This window comes from Ursus maritimus, unplaced genomic scaffold (assembly GCF_017311325.1).
Source record: "Ursus maritimus isolate PB19 unplaced genomic scaffold, ASM1731132v1 scaffold_25, whole genome shotgun sequence".
Classification (NCBI taxonomy): Eukaryota; Metazoa; Chordata; class Mammalia; order Carnivora; family Ursidae; genus Ursus; species Ursus maritimus.
In genome coordinates this window covers 25,190,051-25,207,778 of record NW_024425008.1, presented here as the reverse complement: position 1 = coordinate 25,207,778, position 17,728 = coordinate 25,190,051, and the positions used below count along the sequence as shown (strand labels likewise).

The 17,728-nt window shown below is 47.9% G+C and overlaps 1 long non-coding RNA gene and 1 other non-coding gene across 2 annotated transcripts; both read left to right on the top strand.

Moving 5' to 3' along the window:
• The first annotated feature begins 5,999 nt into the window (after positions 1-5,999).
• Positions 6,000-8,186, top strand: LOC103671006. Its single transcript, XR_005837662.1, has 3 exons — positions 6,000-6,198; positions 6,289-6,469; positions 7,696-8,186. It is a non-coding gene; the product is annotated as an uncharacterized LOC103671006 (long non-coding RNA).
• An 8,872-nt stretch (positions 8,187-17,058) lies between these two features.
• LOC121105285 lies at positions 17,059-17,187 on the top strand. The gene has a single exon (XR_005837754.1). It is a non-coding gene; the product is annotated as a small nucleolar RNA SNORA17 (small nucleolar RNA).
• The last annotated feature ends 541 nt before the right edge of the window (positions 17,188-17,728 follow it).

The following is a 17,728-nucleotide window of genomic DNA, read 5'->3' as shown; positions in this document are numbered from 1 at the left end:
GATTCCCTCTGCCTATTCAGTTTCAAAGAGACTACCCTGCCATTGTATTTCCAGCTCTAAATTAATCTGAGATAGAAAAAGGGAAGAAGAAAAAAATATTTATCTCTATATAATGGTGGATTATAGATTCTGTATTGTCTTTGCACATCCCTGTATCATGTGTAATTATTAAAATTAAAGGGTAGCATTTAGCAATTTGTTCTAATAACAGTAACTTTGTATCAACAACAACTTTCCATGCGTGAATGAAAGTAAGTCAACTGCAATCTTTAATTAAAGGACAAAGGCGAGACTGAGGCAAAGTAAAAGTTCTCAGGTGATTACTCTAAGGAGAGCATCTGAAGTTTCAATGTTTCTCCAAACAAACAAACAAAAAATCTAAAACAAACAAACAAAAATCAATCTTTAAACTGCGTATGAGACTTCATCTAAGCACAGAATAATCCAATAATTGGAAAATAAATGAGATGTGAGCATCATGTGAATGCTGAACATCAGATCGCTTTCAGGGGTACTGTTTTGTATTAACATTGGAGAGCTGACTTCTAACTCCTCCCCATCACCTTCTCCTCCTTTTCCCCTACAGGCACTCTGCTCACCAGCCTTCCTTCCATTCTTGACACAAAGCAAGCTCGTTCCTGCTGCAGGGCCTTTGCACTTGCTGTCCCTCTGCCTGAGCCTCTTTTCCAAGACAGGCTCCTTCCTGTCATTAAGGACTCAGCTCAAAGGACATCCCCTCCAGGAGGCCTCTCCATATCATTCTATCTGAAGTAATTGCTGTGCACATTTCCTCCCCATGACTCTGTGTCTCACTATCTTGCTTTGTTTCCCCATAGCACATGTCACTGTCTGCAGCATCTAATTTATGTGGGTCTTTTTTTTTTTTCCTTTTTAACAAATTTCTGCCCTTCACCACTGCATTGTAAGTTCCATGGGAGAGGGGCCCTTTTCTGTCTCGATCACTTCTGTAACCCCAATATCTATTAGACACTCAGATGCTTGTTAAACGGATGAAGATGGGTAAATAAATGAAGGCAGTTGAAAATTACAAAAATACAGAAAGGGAGAGAAGTAGAGTTTAAAAGTAAAGATAAGCTGTGTACTTCACAGACTTCTTCCTGGGTAGAAGAGCATGTCCTTTGTTTAAAAAAAAATTCCCGTCAAGGGTTCTACAATATTAAGGTGAGGAAGTACCTAGCGTGGGAAGAAATTTTAAGAGGCACCCAAAATACAAGCATACTGCAGGTCAGTGACACTTCCAGACTAATTACAAATTGAGAAATTTGTTTCAACATCAGATGAAGAATGGATGTATAGGTGAAGATAGGTATAATCATCTTCAAAGAAACAAACAAACCTATGTTTTTCCCTCTTGTTCGTATGAAATTTTAGACCATCACACAAATCCACTTTGAATTCATTGGTGCCTAGCAATTGGTAAGCTAAAGCATAAAGCCTACAATTTAGGCTGCATTAGAATAGAAGAAGGGTTAGCTGTTATTACTGTCATTGTTGATATCAATGTCATTATCATAATCATCGTTTACCTAGCATGTGCCCAGACCTGAGGGAAGGCAGTTGGGAATAAAGCGTATTGAATTCTGACGAATGAGTTCAAAGTCCCTGGAGGGAGCTGGCTGGATAGATTTCCACTTTCTTTGCACACGGGAGAAAGCAACCGAAGCATAACTCATTTAGTTCAAAGTAATTCCTTGCACTGGCTTCACACACTCACTCAAGGACTCAACTGAGTTGCTTTTCCTTTGCCCAAGGGCAGAAAGCGCTCTTGGCCATTGTCCCAGGGAGGCTGGCTGGCCTGATGGCCATCAGCTCTTCCTAATTAATGAGCCCTTTTTACTTTCAGCTCACGTTGAGGAGGTGCTTAGTTTGGTTCAATCAGTTGATTAGGCTAAGAACCCAGAGGGGTTTGACGGATAGTTACACTAAGAGCAGGCACCCAGGAAGGAGGACTTGTTCAAGGGTGAGGCAGCACCTTCATTATAAGGGTGGATGGCACGGGCCCCAGTTGCCGCCATGTTTACTTTGGGGAACAATTTGTGGTCGCATCTATAGAAACAGTGATTGGTTTTCAGGCTTTTTGATCAATGATGAGACTCTTATCGCAACTACAATGATCAAAACTACAATAAATTGATCTAGGTTTGAGAAATTGGACCCAATAAAGCAGAGTAGTTCAGAGCATAGACCCAGCTTTGAATCCTGGCTCCCTGACCTCGGACAAGTTACTTCAACTCTCTGCACCTTAGTTTTCCCATCAGTAAAAGGGGGATAATTGTACCTACCTCTTGGGGTTGCTGCAAGCATTAAAAAGTTATGTATTGGGTGCTTGTTAGAGTGTAGATATGTTAGCTATTATTTATTATCTCTATAATTAAGGAAGATGGGGGTCAGGGGAGAAAATATTTACCCTCTAGAGCAAGCATGGGCTTCATTTAATTCAATAAAAAGTTTCTGGGTGTCTGTTATTTATCAGCTGCTGGTTTCAGATGGGAGCAAGACACAGTCCTGTACTCAGAGTTCATGGTTTAGGAATGGAGAAAGACATGTAAATACATACATCATAATACACTGTAACAGTGAAAACAGCAGGTGCAATGGTTGCACAGAAGAGGGAGTGATAAACTCTATCGGGGGGAATCTCTGAGCAGGTGACCTCTGAGCTGGGCTTTGAAGATGGATGGAGTTTGCTAGAGTGGCAGGTGGAGGGATTCCAGGAGGCAGAGGGATAGCACTGTAAAGGCACAGACTCATAAAACAATACACTTGCATTTGCTGGACTATAAAATGTGGGTGGAGGGGGGAGGTGCAGAGGAAGGGGGATGTAAATTATAGAGCATCATATAAGTACATTTGATTTCATTTACATTAATATTGCAGCATCAAAGTGGAAGGGGCTGGAGATAGGTCAAGAAGAGGGAACTGTGGCCAGATCATGGAGAGGCTGGTATTTACTTGCTTCAGTTGTGTGTAGGCTGAACCGAGGCAGTGGTGGTGGGAATGGAGAGGGAACAAGAGGTAATTAAGGGGTAGGACTGTTGGGGCTTGGTGATTGAGTGGATGTGGGAGGTGAGGGAGGGAGAAGAATCCAAGTCACTCTCAGGTTCACTGGGCTTGACACACAAGGAGGCTGTAGGACTGTGAAGACAGGAAGGAGAGCTGGTTTGGGGGAATAAGAAGGTAAGGTCTACGTTGGACATGGGGAGTTTGCCGTGTCTAAACATCCGGGGGTGGGTGTGGGCAGTTGCAATTACACACTAGAGGTTCTATATGTGAGTTTGTAGAGTTTGTCCGGAGGCATGTGGTTGGGATAGAACCTGGAGCCCTAGGGTATGATATTGATAATGGCTAACATTTCACGCATCCTTGCTGTGTGCCAGGCTGTGCCATGCATTTTCCAGGCAATACTAAATCAGGGACCATACTTGCTGTGCTCATCATTTTACCTCCGGTACCTGGCACATTTCGACACACAGTAAAGATCTGGTTGCAGGGAGGCTCCCACTGAGTCCTCACAACAACCCTATGGGGCAGAGAGTATCAGGACCCTTGTTTTACAGATGAGGAAAAGGATCTGGGAGAGATCACATTGACCAAGGTCGCACACTCGTAAATAGCAGGTCTGGGATTTGAAATCAGCTCTTTGTGACCCTAAAGTCCGAAGTGCTTCACTGTTTTGTTAGAATGTTAAAATCTGCTCCTAGAAATGTACTTAAGTGACCCAAGGTGAGACTGGAACGCCTCTGAGACTACCGCATCAGGAGTGGGTTTCAAAAATCTTAGTGCTCCCTTTCCAGCTTCAAAACTCGGATGCCAGAGGACCCTGTGGAGCTGCACCACAGGGGCGCGCCCCATCATTTGGAGGGGGGGGAAGGCCTGAGAAGCAGAGGTAGGGCTGCCCGGCCACCCGGGAGCGGCCAGTGGGAGCCGGTGGTCCCAGGGGCAGGCGAAGCAGGTGAATTAGGGTTCTACTCCCGTAGAGCAAATCATCACCAGCTTGGTAGCTTGAAACAACACATGTCTTCTCTCCGCTTCTGTGGACTCAGTGGTTCAGCTCTGTCCTCTGTTCAAGGTCTTGCAAAGCTGCAATCAAGGTGTCAGCGGAACGGAGTTTTCAGCCGGATGCTTGAATGGGGAAGAGTCTGCATCTGAGCTAGTTCTGGTTGTCACAGACTTTATTTCTTCACAACTGTATACCTAAGGCCGGACTTTCTGCTGGCTGTTGGCCAGAGGCCACCATCCGGTCGAGGTGGCGGCTTCCTCAATGTGGCTGCTCACTCCGTCAAGCCTGTAAGAGAACCTACTAGTGTGTGCTGGTAAGATGGAGATATCGATATCTCCCATATATAGATATAGAAATATTGCATATTATATATCCTGGGAATAACATCCCATCACCTTTGCCATATTCTATTGCTTGGTTCCACCTGCACTCAAGGGGAGGGATTTACACAAAGGCGTGGACACCAGGAGGTAGGAATTATTGGGGGTCCCCCAAGGGTCTGTCATCCACAAAGGGTCACATTACCTGCTGAGAATTTAAAAGTAATCATAAATCCAACTAAAGTTGGTCTGCTTTTCTATTAATGCCACGAACTGTCAATTTTAGATGTGACAAACTACTTCCTGAAAAAGTCTTTTGTTTTAAGGTCTAAACAGTTGCTGGGATTGCTGTTGAGTTTTCATAATGCATAGGTCAGCTTCATTTTTAAAATTACTTATCTTTTAATGCATTGTATTCTACATGGAAGTAAGCTCCAAGTTACACGAATAGTTGGTCCCCAACACACGGACTTAGCTCTATGCCTTCGTCTTAAGAGTAAGTCTGTAATGGTTTAGAGTCATTTGAGATTGTTTTGGGTGCAGTGCACGGCTCCAGCCCTCTTGTAGTACATAGTACTGTGTGTAAATAGATTTGAAATACAGTCACAACAGTGACTGTAAAGACCGAGAAACTGAACTGAGTTGCTTCAGTTCTGTTATTATATAGGACCATGTGGAGTTTTTGTATTTAAAATTTAATACTGTGAAGGAAGCGATGCAAACTGAGACGTGCGATGTTTTTATTTGGTAAATACACATCTCGGCTAACATAGGAAATACTTTACCAAATTTTAATATTAACTTTAAAGTGGAAAATTCCCTTACAATTATTTATTGTAAAACTGCAAAACGAATCAAGAAAACAAAACATTGCAACACTGGGATTTAGTAGTTGCCTAATACTTGGTGAGTTACTGTTTTGCTGCTTAGGAATAAAAATAGCTAGCCCTAATTTGGCTCACCATGTGCTAGACTCTTCCAAACGCACACTCAACACACACTCACTCGTATCTGTATCAACTCGTTAAAACAACCCTAACAGGTAAGTCCTGCTATTAATCTTACAGATAAAATAATCTGGGGCACAGAAAGATTGTGATCTGCTCAAGATCATCCAACTAGAGTGAATGAGAACTGGAATTTGAACCGGGTAATGTGGCTCCAATCGCTGAATTCTTAGCCGCTAGTGAGAAAAGACAAAGCGAAACCAATATCCCCAACAACCCTGCAGGCCGATGAAAGCCCTTCAAAAAGGACAGGAGGGCTTCCTTCTATTCCAGACCGGCCCCTGCTGGATCCTGGGCGGAGGGAGAGCTGGCTTCCTGAGAGGGTGCTCTCTTGGCGTGCCCTCCTCTGCCCTCTTCTGCCAGGCCCAGGTTTCTCCTGGCCCTTCCCAGTTTCCGGCCCTTTGCTCCAGGCCAGGTCTCAGGGTCAGAAGCTCGCGAGTCCTCTATTTACTGTTTGGTTTCCACGGTGACACGTAGGCGCCGTCAGCGCCTACCGTCACAGGCCCCGCAGCGCGGCCCCCACCCGGCGCCGTGACGTCTGCCCGCCGCTTCCGCTCTGCCCATATTTGGCGTAGCCCGCGAGCCGCGGGTGGGGAGGAGGCGGCGAACCGGACTCCCGCCTCGCCCCGCCCCCTGTTCCCGGCCACGCCCCCGCGGGGTGCTGGCTGAGGCTGTGTGTCACGCGCCCCCCGCCCCCGCCTCTTCCCGCAGATCTGAGGTGCGGAGAGGGACGAGGGCGTTAGGGACCCCTAGAGAGGGCGTGGGTGATCGGATGAGCTCTGAGGTCTCTAAACATTCCTTGACTCTTTGAGGCTGCAAACAAGATTTCGGGCTGTGTCGTCCGTCCCGGGTGGGTGAGCTCGGATCACGATTTTCTCACTCGGTGCCGGAAATCATGGAAACTGCCATCCCTAGCCTAACTCTATTTTATATTTTATAGGCTCGAACTTAAAATTCTCGCCCATGGCGCAGTGGAAGGTTTGAAGCCGGAGGCTGTGGGACCAGTGTTGCCCCTTGGGGGATAAGTGACCTTGGGAAGGTCACTTCCCTTTACCCGGCCTGGTATAATGCACTGTGGGGGTGGCTGGAGTGATCGTGCTGTTAGTAGCAGTCTCAGTCAGGTTCGTGAGGAGGGGGGATCGTCCGTCACCTTCGAACTATCCCCTATCCCCATGGCATAATTGGAATGTCAGTGAAGCTCGCTGAGGACCCCTGATCCTAAGAGTAACCGGATTTGTGTGGCTCTTTGAGCCTTGCTCGTATGAGGCGCTTAATTAACTCAGTTAACTGATTATTGAATGAATCCTAAGCAAATTACCTTCGGATTTCACCTTCATAAATCCGGATCCCCGCAATTCCTCTTACAGGCGGAAGGAAGAATATTGCGATGATTAATAATCGCGCAGCAGGGTTGCTGATGTAAAGCGATTTGCAGATGTAAAGGGCAATAAGCATTCCTGGGAGGAATCCAACGAGATTCCAGAAGTCTCCGAGGGAGCCGTGGGTGTATGCCGCCGGGCCCTGAAGGCGGGGGTGAGGCGGGCAGTGCCGCAGAGGCCACTGCTGGGGACGCGACTGCCGGCATGGGGCTAACTCTTCAAGCCGCTCAGTCGCGCGCCCTTCCTCCCCCCAGTTCCCCAGTTTCTCTGGCCAGAGGACTGTGTGTTTTCCAGAATATCAGAGCTGGAACACACATCAGACATTTCCCCCTAATCCAGTCTTTCTGTTTCACAAATGGGGAAACTAAGGCTCAGAGAAGTTGCTTCATCCATCCAAACTTGCACAGCTAGTTAGAGACGGATAAAGACGAGGCTTTCTGGCTTCAAACTAGAGTCCTTTCCACCTCACCTCTAACCCCCTGTGCTCTTGTGGCTTGGGGACTCTGCTGCCTGGCGCAGATGGTAGGGTGTGCAGTAAAGTTAAATACTGACTTCAGGCCTCTTAAGGATGCCAGTGGGACACCTGCTGCTGTACACAGCCCGCAGCCTGACACCAGGGCCTGCAGTGATGGCCAGGAGGTGTGTACTTCCAAAGCCACAAGCATTCCTCCTTTCAGTGGCTGGAATGGCTTCTCTTGTCCAGAGAACCAGAGTGGCTGTCCTGAAACCAGTCTTAGACTAGCAGTTGGTCATTTCTCATAGTTACCCAAGCCCTGCATTAAGCTTTTCTCAGCCGAGACAACAGCAGAAGGCATAAAGCCTGAACCCGTGGGAACCCCATTTTGCTCATTGGAAGGTCTTTTCATGGTACATAGAGGTTAGATTCTATAGGGGAATGTGTCTCTTCCCTTTCCGTCTCAACCAGCTTCCTCTTACATTACACATTCTATTTCTTCCCTAACTTCTAGACTGAGTATGAAGGCAGCTCAGGCTGAGAAGATTGGTGCCCACCGCCGGCCTCAGTCATCCCCCACCGGCTGATTTGGAGTCTGGGATCCTTCACCTCTGGTTGTACTCGGAGTTACAGCGGTAGAAGCAGCAGCTCTGCCCCCTGGTGGACATATGAGGCACAGCGCCCTTTTCCAATTCCAGAAGAGCACCGTGGTGGTGCCAGAGAGGAAGGAAGCGCTCTTTGTTCATTCTGATACAAATAGCAAAATTTGACAGAAGAAAAATAATCCCAGCCCTTTCTCTTTCTAGTTTATTTCTGAGGGTCTGGTCAATTTGGATGCAGAAAAGACTTCTGTTGTTTCTCTTGCCTGGACTGTATTTTTCCCTCCTACTGTCCAAACCCTGCCCCCTTTTAAAGCCCTGTTTCAAGTTCCACCTCCTTCATAACAACTTTTCTGACTCTCCTCTCCTATATGTCTTCTAAATACAGCCGTACACAGACCCAGCACTCAGAGTGCACACTTGCATGTCATTAGTGTTGTTTCCTTGAGGGTGGGAGCCATGTTTTGTGTGTCTTTGTGTTCGTAGATTCCATATTGCCCAGCACAGGGCTCAGGACAGAAACTGCTCTCAGTAAGCTCTTGCTGATTAATTGATTAATCCCTGCAAAAGCAAACTCTAAGGCTTCGCTTCGACAAACCTTCCAGAAATGTCAGTTCTTTGGGGGACTCTAGATAGTGACCTAACCAGATATAGCCTTGCACAAGAAGTAGTCCACAAAGCAATTTCACAAGAGAACACCACCACTACCCAGAGAGGGATGAGGAAGTTCGAAGAGGACTCTCAGAGAGATGCAGAGGAGGGTGGCCACGTGGAAAGGTCAAAGGACGAAGAATTAGGAGGGAGAGGCCTCTGCTCCTGAGCTCAGAGAGGCAGCACAGGCTCGATCGCCCGGGTAGATCCCACTGCACCATGTGCTGTGTGGCCTTAGGCAAGTTGACTCCCCTCTCTGGGTGTCAGTTTCTCCTCTGTAAAAGTAAGTACCCATCTCCTAGCAATCGGATGAGGATACTTTGAGTTGCTATTTGCAAAGTGCCTGGCACGGAAGTGCCATATAACAGTTCGTAAATGAATTTTCCAGCTCAGGTGTCTTGTGAATGGATGGGGATTATTATACGATCTCTCGGTTCCCTTTCGCACCGGCCTTCCAGAACAGCGTGTGATCTTTGGGGTCGGACAGGCCTGAGTTGACTCTTGTCTCTGTCAGCAGTTGTGTGACTTTGGGCCAGTCGCTCTACTTCTTGGAGCCTCGGTGTCCTCGTCTGTGATATGAGGATAACTGTGTCTACCTCAAGACTGGTGTGTGCATTGCACGCTGGTGACGTGCCTGGCATAGAAGGAGCTTAATAAACAGAAGCGATGGTTATTACTGACGAGAGGAGCCATATATAAAGGAGAAGAGGGTCTCCAAAATCTCTGACGTTTCAAGGAAGAGCGAGCATACTGAAAAGCAACGACGCCGGCTCAGCCAGGGAGCTTGGGGTGTAGGGGGGAGGCCCTGGGTCTGGGCCGTGACTGGATATCACAGGCGCTGAAGAAACCAAGAATGGTTTGACTTGCACATCAGCTCTAGGAACATTTTCTGCCCGAGGGCTGCGCTGAGGGTGTGGACCCAGTGGGGCTAGGTGCCAGCTGGAGGCCCTTCTGCGCTCCTTCCCAGGAGAGCGGACTTTAGTAAGACAGGGTGTGGGCAGGGTGGGCCTCGGAAACCTGTCGTTGCGGAGCGTGCATGTGTGGGAATGGCCCAGAGACATCGTGCGCCACGACCTGCACTTCGAGGAGCGGTGTGGCCTCCCTCACGGCAGGACGTGTCTGCACAGCTCCTCAGCGCTGCCATTCCCGAACCCGTCCAAGGACACCGGGACTGGCTGCGGGCACTTCTCCAAGGGCTGGGGGGAAGGAGGCTGATGATAGTCTTAAAGCCAAATTAGCCTTACTTCCCTTGAGCGGCAGGTGTGGAAAAGTACTAAATGGGATATGCAAACGCCGTTTGTATGCCTTTGAGTTCTTTTCAAAGTTGGGGTGGGGGGAGGAGGGTTGCAATCCCAGTGATAGGGTGTTGCAATCCCAAACATGCTGGGAATCACTCCCACGGTCCTCTCCTCACACTTGACGGTTCTTGTCCCCTTGTGACCCACGAGGAGTTGTGTTCTCCCCGATGGCAGGGTCTATACGAGGGGGGGTCACTATTCTGGGATCCCAGACACAGTCTGAGACCTGGAGAAATCCACCTCAGCGGCTGTTTGGGGATCACAGAGGAATCTGTAAGCCCCAGTCCAAACCCCTATTTCTTGTGACGGCAACTGCGTGGGCCCCCGTGACTAGCAATAGACCAGAACTCACAGGAAGAAACGATCTGTAAAAAAATAGGACCTACGAAGAGTCACGAAGGTGCCAGGATTCGTTGTCTGTGGGGGAAGAGGGAATGTGTTTTTCTTCGTTTTGCTTGTTTGTTCTTTCTGATTTTTTGTTTTTGGCAAGCACCTATTGCTTTTGCAACAAGAAAAGATGTTTTTTAAATGTTCCCAGCAGAGCGGTTTGTTTTTTTTTAATAGATAATAAATGGGAAGGTTCAAACACTCTCTGATTTTTCTTTTTGTTGTTGTTGTTGTTGCTTTTCCTCTCTTTCCAAAAGAAATAAATGCTCCTGGTGAAACCTTTGACAATTCAGACAATCAAAATAAAGAAAATTAAAAAAAATCACCTGTAGTGTCATCACAGAGGTAATGACTGTCATTACTTCTGATTCTACCCTTCCTGTACGCTTTAGTTTTATAGTCTTTCGTTTTTATGAAAACAGGACGATGCTGTCATAACGTTTTGTAATCTGCTTTTTCTACACCATAGATCATGAACATATTTTTCTACGTGATCAGATTTAATCTCTAGTTACATAGGATTCTGGTTATAAACATCTAACAATTTAACCCACTCTGCATTGTTGAAATATAACCTTTGGGTGGTTTCTAATTTTTTTGCTCTTATAGACAAGGCTGCAGATACCTTCCCAGCGAATTTTTTTGTGCACATCCAAGATTGTTTCTTCTGGGGGTGGGCCGAGGGTGTGCTCCTTCTTCAGGCTTCTGAAAGGCAGCTGCACCGTCAGTAAAGATTGTCACACGGTAGCGTGCTCAGGCCCTGTCACAAAGGGGAAGGCATATCGGCTCACCCCGTTTCTAGCTGTGTAATTGTAAAAATTATTTACCTTTTCGACACTTCAATTTCCTCAACTATAAAACTGGAACAAGAGTAGCTATGTAGTTCAGACGGTCGTCAGGACTGGCTGAAAAACGTGTAAAGTGGTGGCTGGCCCAGCACGTCATGAGCCCCTCTGTAAGCGGAGCCCTCCGTAAGCTTGTGGTTCTTGGCGTCTGGATTGTCTTTCCTTCAGGGGAAGAAGCTGTCCTGAGATTGATGTCTGGTTGCCTGGGACAGTGCGGGGAGAACTCAGGCAGGTTTCAATGGCAAATGGCGAAGATGCTGGAGAGGGGAAGGTAGAGGTGAACAGGTAGCAGAGAAGTGGCTGGTGGGGAGGAGGGTGAGGAAGGGTTAGAAGAGGAGAGAGTGGGCTGTCGGGCAGAATGGGACTCAGTGGGCAGGAGCGAGATGTTGGCAGGGACATTGGCAAGCAGGGGTGAGTGCCAGTCACTTTGCGCAGCTTGGGGGTGGATCTTCTGTCCTCCACTCTGGGCAACCCCCCCCCCCCCCCCCGACTACTTTCCGCCTCTCTCTGAGCCCCATGTTGCTTCACTCACTACCAGTCTTCTTTCGGTTCCTTGAGTGCAACGTTCCTCTCTGTTGTGTGACCTTTGTGCATTCTCTCCCCCTGCCAGGGGCTCCTACTCTTTGCCTGGTTAACTTTTTTTTTTTTTTTTTTTTTTTAGATTTTACTCATTTATTTGTCAGACAGAGAGAGCGAGTACAAGTAGGGGGAGTGGCAGGCAGAGGGAGAAGCAGGCTCTCTATCCAGCAGGGAGCCCAATGCAGGACTCAATCCCAGGACTCTGGAATCATGACCCGAGCCGAAGGTAGATGCTTAACTGACTGAACCACCCAGGTGCCCCTCATGGCTAATTTTCAGGCAGCATCAGATTGCAAGCTTAAAACTCACTTCCTCAGAGGGGCCTTCCCTGACCATTTGGTATAAACCAGGTCCCCTCCCTCCCGTGACTGTCTCATGGCCCTCTGTACCCACATGGCAACATCAAGGTCAGTAGTTACGTGTGTGATGGTTCTTCCTTGGTGTCCCCACTAGGCTGAAAGCTCCACGAGGGTAGGAAGAGGGTCTGTTTTTTGCTCACAACTGTATCCCTGATGTCCAGGACATAGTAGTCACTCAATAAGTATTTATTGAAATGGAAGAAGAAACCAGTTCCTTTGTGACCTGTAAAATGCTTTTACATCCCTCCCGCGGCTTCAGTCCCATCTTGATTGATGCTGGCTGACTGGCTGAAGGAAGAGGAGATTCGGGGGCTGGGAGGGATGTCTTAGCCAGTTCCTCTCCCCTCCTCCTTTCCCTTGAGCAAGTGGGCTTCCCTTTCTCAGACAAGAAACTTGAAATCAGTGCTTCTTAAACTTTATGTTGTATATCAATTACCTGGGGATCTTCTTATCATATGAATTGTGATCACGGGGGTCTAGGATCCTCCCTGGGGTTGGGTCCCAAGATGCTGCATCTCTAAGGACCTCCCAGGTCAGGCCCCTGTGGTTGAACAGAGAAGCTTTCTATTCCGGGCGCCACTGCGATGTTCCTAAGGTTGAGTCGCTTCGCCCTCTGTCGGCCACTGGCGGGCATGGCAATCCTTGACCAAGTAGATAAAGAGCGCCTACGGGGATTTTGCAAGTCATACAGAATTCTTGGGGGACAAGATCTTCTGCTAAAAGCAGATGGTACACAGATTCTGAAAGCACTGGGAAATGTACTCTTAAGAAAGTACTCTGGGGGGCGCCTGGGGGTCTCAGTCGTTGAGCATCTGCCTTCGGCTCAGGGCGTGATCCCGGCGTTCTGGGATTGAGCCCCACATCGGGCTCCTCTGCTGGGAGCCGGCTTCTTCCTCTCCCACTCCCCCTGCTTGTGTTCCCTCTCTTGCTGGCTGTCTCTCTCTCTCTGATAAATAAATAAAATCTTAAAAAAAAAAAAAAAGAATGTACTCTGGGGACGCCTGGGTGGTGTGACCGACTCTTGGTTTTGGCTCAGGTCCTGATCTCAGGGTTGGGGGATCAAGCCCCAGGTGGGGTTCTGAGCTCAGACCGAAGTCGGCTGGAGAGTCTTTCTCCCTCTCCCTCTGCCCCTCCCACTCGTGCTCTCTCTCTCTCAAGTAAATAAATAAATCTTAAAAAAAGAAAAAAAAAGAAAGCACTCTGTAAAGGATCCTGCCAAGCTGAAGGAAAAGGACTTCACTGAACTGAAAGGTGTTAGGGCTGGGAGGGACCCTGACACTCAGCTAGTGAGCGAATTCCTTCTTTCAACACTGCTTGCTTCGTCCCCCCCCCCCTTTTAACAGCAGAAATCTTTCTTCATCAGGGCTGCATAATGACTTTCACAGGCTCTAGGCACTTTGGCCTCTGTGGGTTCCTTCTATAAAAATTAATAGAAAATTATATTTTATGGACTGTATTGTATAAAGATAAATATGTTAACATAAATAATATATTGTAATTTGTAATTTTTCGATGTAAAAGTTAATTTTTTTCTTCTGATTTTCAAAAGAAATTTAACTATTTCCATGGATATGAGAAAATATCGTGGGCCTTAGGCACCAGGCTGTTTGTATCAGCCCTGTTCTCTGCGGGGTGCTGGGTTCTATCTCTCTACCCGCATGCTCAAGGCTGTAGGAGATGCCTCGAGGGCCAGATTGCTTTTAAAGCAGGTGCCTAGATTGGACATGTTAAAGGACTAATACAAAATACTGAGTGTTTACTCTGTGCCAAGTGCTTGAAACATACTGTTTACGTTTCAGAACAGCCTTGTTAGGTAGGAGTTACTGCCCATGTTGTGCCCCCAAGAAAATCAGAGTTGAGAAGGCGATGTCACTTTCTTCACATCACAGCCTAGTAAATGGCAGATCTGGGATTTGAACTCCATGTCGGTCTGATCCCTCTAAAGACCGTGCCCTTGATGTGATGGGATGTACATCGAAGTACCTGCCTGGATATCCGTTCCCAAATGTATGTTACAGTAGCAGGGATACTATGGAATAAGATGTTTAGGGAAGGCTGGAGAGTCTTTGGGAAGAGGGAGAATCTAGGCTGGCTTTGGAGAAATCACTGCAGAGATGAAGTGGCAGGAAGAGGCACTTGAGGCCACAGAGGTGGAGAGGTGGGGGCCCTTGGTTCAGGGGACCACGAGGAGATTTCCCAAGCAGGAGGGAACTCAAGGTTAAGAAGTAGAGAGTGATGAGGCAGGGTGTGGCTATGGAGAGTGAGGAATTTGGGACCAATCTCACGCTTGGGGGGAGTTTTTTGTTTCCTTGCACCCTAAAATCTAGTCCCAAATTATCAATAATGTAGCAAAGTTTTATCTGCCGCCCCTCAGTTAAGATCTTATCCATCAAGTAGGAGTTCTGAAGTTCGCTCTACATTCTCAGAGATGTCAGGAAGTTCAAATGACTGTCAGCTCCATAAGGGTGGGGAGCCTGTGTCTGTTTCAGGCCCTATGCTCAAGGGCCTGGGCACTCAGCCCACGTTTGATGAAGGAGGGACATCCCGGTCTACAAACCCCTTTAAAGCAGCAAGAAGCAAAGAGCTGCCTGGAGAAAGAGCCCCTAGCCAGAAGAGGGCGCTGTTGAGCGAAACAAGGTTTGGTATAAGGAGCCGCTGGGATTTTTCTGCAGGATTGTGGATTGAGAATTTGCATCTCTGGAAACTCTGGGCTTTAGGTGATCAAATCATTCTAAATTCTTACGTTAACTCTTGTATTCTAACTAGGAAAGCGGATAAGTTGTAATTTAGTTCCTCTGTTTCATGTTCTCTTAATGCTTTAGGCACTTAATACAGATGTAATTATTTTGGGGGAGAGCAGTGCTTAAAACAGCGACCAGCTTATTATATCTCATGATTTTGTGAGTTAGGAATTAAGACAGGCATTGGCCAGGAAGTTCTTCTGCTCAATATGAAAGACTGGTGTCCTCTGTGTTATTCAGCCGGGAGATAGGTTGGTCTGGCTTTACTCAGAGGACACAGATGCAACTTTACATTTTGTGTGGTTCTTTTCGTGGCTGTCGCCCTCACTAGTCCAGAAGCTACCAAGGGGCTGGAACTGTGTCTGTTTCTATCACTTTATCACTAGTGGCCAGCACAGTGCCTGGCCAATTGAGGCTTAGTAAATATTTGTTAAATAAATATTTGTTGAATCAATGATGTAATTCTTATGAAGAGTGTCAGGATCCCCAGAAAACAGGCATCGGTAGGAGTCGGTGATGACAGTAGCTCGGTAAGTGCCGAGACTAAGCTAAGTGCTCTACAACCGGGCCGGTTGGCATAATTTACCCCCATTTTCTAGACGAGGCGCTGAGGGACAAGAAGCCCATTGTATATCCCAAACCAGAGGACCTGGGGTAAACTCAGGAGCCCTGGAGGCCAAGCAAATTACTAAAATGAGTTATTTGGGAGAGAAAAACCTGATGAAATGACAAAAGGCAAGACAGTGTGTTTTCAAATCGATCACAAACGATGTTCCAGATTCCTGCTTCTACAGTTATCCAAATAATAGAAGCAAAACCAGCCCAAATGTTGGGGTGAGAATTCACTCGGATGTCTGTTGCTACATTCGCTTTAACTGTTCCTCAAAAATCCGCATGTTTCTTCTTCTTTCTGGTTTTTTAAATTAATTAATTTTTAAATTATTTGTAAAGATTTTATTTAATTATTTGAGAGCGAGCGAGGAAGAGAGACAGCAAGCAGGAGGGGAGGAGCAGAGGGAGAGGGAGAAGCGGACTGCCTTGCTGCGGGGGGAGCCCGTGTGTCTGGATCCCAGAACCCTGGGATCATGACCCAAGCCAAAGGCAGAGGCTTAATGGACTGAGCCACCCAGGCGCCTCTGGTTTTATTTATTTTTGATGTTAATGCACAGCTGGAGTGTTCCGTCAACATGCTGTATTGCTTCTTTAGTTTTATCAAACAAGAAGCTGGCCGTTAGTCATGAGTGCGGCATCACAGAGCCAAGGCGGGTTAGTAAGAGTTTCGTTGCTTGAAGTCGTCAGAGGGATCAGAGCGCGAATGGATTATCTGATGCCTTGGCTTCCTACGGGCTCTGCCTTGCCTGAAAGGCTCTTCTCGCTCTCCTTACTGCGATGGGGAAATACCCCAGGGCGCCAGGAAATTCCTGCCCGGGCAGGAGCTGACTTCCCGGTTGGTATCCCAGGGAGTCTAAGCCCAGCCCCCCGCAGCCAATCAGCAGCGGAGCTGCCTCCAACTGACAAGCAAAACGAAGCCCGACAAAAGCAGCTGGAACTTGAACAAACAGATTTGGGTGAGGCTGGGAGGGGAGTCAGGCCTGGCGTCATCCAGGCTCTGGGCCAGGCCGTTGTCATGGTGACGGCCAGCCGGTTTACCAGCGGGCAGCAGAGCCAGTTTTCTGAGGGGGAAGCCTAAGGAGGGGGGCTGGGGTGCCCAAGGGGGCCTGCGCTTCTCCAAGTAATAGAAACCCACAGAGAAGGCAGGGCCACTTCCAGAGAGGAGTGCCTTCTCGCAGGAGCTGGGTGGGCGGCAGGGCGGGGGAGTGGTGGCGGGGTGTGGGTTGGCGGCAGTGGGCTGGGAGAGGTTGGCCAGCCTGGGAGGGAGGGAAGTGGCCACTGAACGAGCAGAGAGGCCTCTGGAAAGGCTGGAAGGCATTCCGGGCAGAAAGGATTTGCAGCTGTGTTAGCTTTCTTGGCAAAACATGAATTGAAGTAGATCACAGAGTTCTTTAAACCAAAAACAAAACAACACAACACTACACAGGCCAGTGGATGAGAGGGGTCTTTGGGACTGTCCAGGTGGAACATGAAAATGCCTTACATCCCTCTCCAGGAGCCCCTTTCCCTTCCCTTCCCTTCCCTTCCCTTCCCTTCCCTTCCCTTCCCTTCCCCTTCCCCTTCCCCTTCCCCTTCCCTTCCCCTTCCTCTTTTCTTTTCTCCCCTCCCCTCTCCTCTCCACTCTTCTCCCCTCTCTTTTCTTTTTTGCTGATGTCCACATGTCAAGTAATTACTTGGAGGGCAAGAGGAACAAATAGCCTTCAGCGTAAAGCAAAACGTTAGAAAACCTCTGCTTTGCAGGGCGGGGCTGGCGAGGTGCTGGTGTCCGTGAGGGCAGGTTACTTTAGGGTAAAGAATGGAGGCCTTCCTGCCCTCAGGGGCATTGCAGATGTGGCCTCTGTGTCACACTTGTGTCATTGGGTGGCAGAAAGAGAGGCTTGTCTATGCTCAGTGTTCTGGCCTGTGAACATCTGGATTAATTAAGAGTCTGACACTTGACCAAAAAAAAAAAAAAAAAGACATTCTTTCTGGCTAATGTGCAGTATTAGCAAAACAAATGCAGTGGAGGAAAGAATCGTGGTACGTCCTCCAGAAATCTCGCTGCCAAAGCGTCTGCTACGCCAAAGGACAAACACGGAGTGAATCCTCCTATGTGAGGTCCCCAGAGCAGTCATATTTGCAGAGACAGAAAGTGGAAAGGTGGTTCCCAAGGGCTGGGGAAGGGAAGGAGGGAGCTAGTGCTTAATGGGTCCAGCACTTCAGTTTGGGAAGATGAAAAGCCTTCTGGAAATGGACGGTGGTGAGGGCTGCCCAACGATGTGCATGTGCTTCACGCCACTGAACTGTATACTTGACAGTGATTAAAATGGTAAATTCTGTGTTACGTAGATTCTACCACGGTTTATTATTATTATTATTATTTTTAAGATTTTTATTTATTTACTTGACAGAGAGCGAGTGGGAGTGAGCACAAGCAGGGGGAGCAGCAGAGAGAGAGGGAGAAGCAGACTTGCCGCTGAGGTGGGAGCCCGATGCG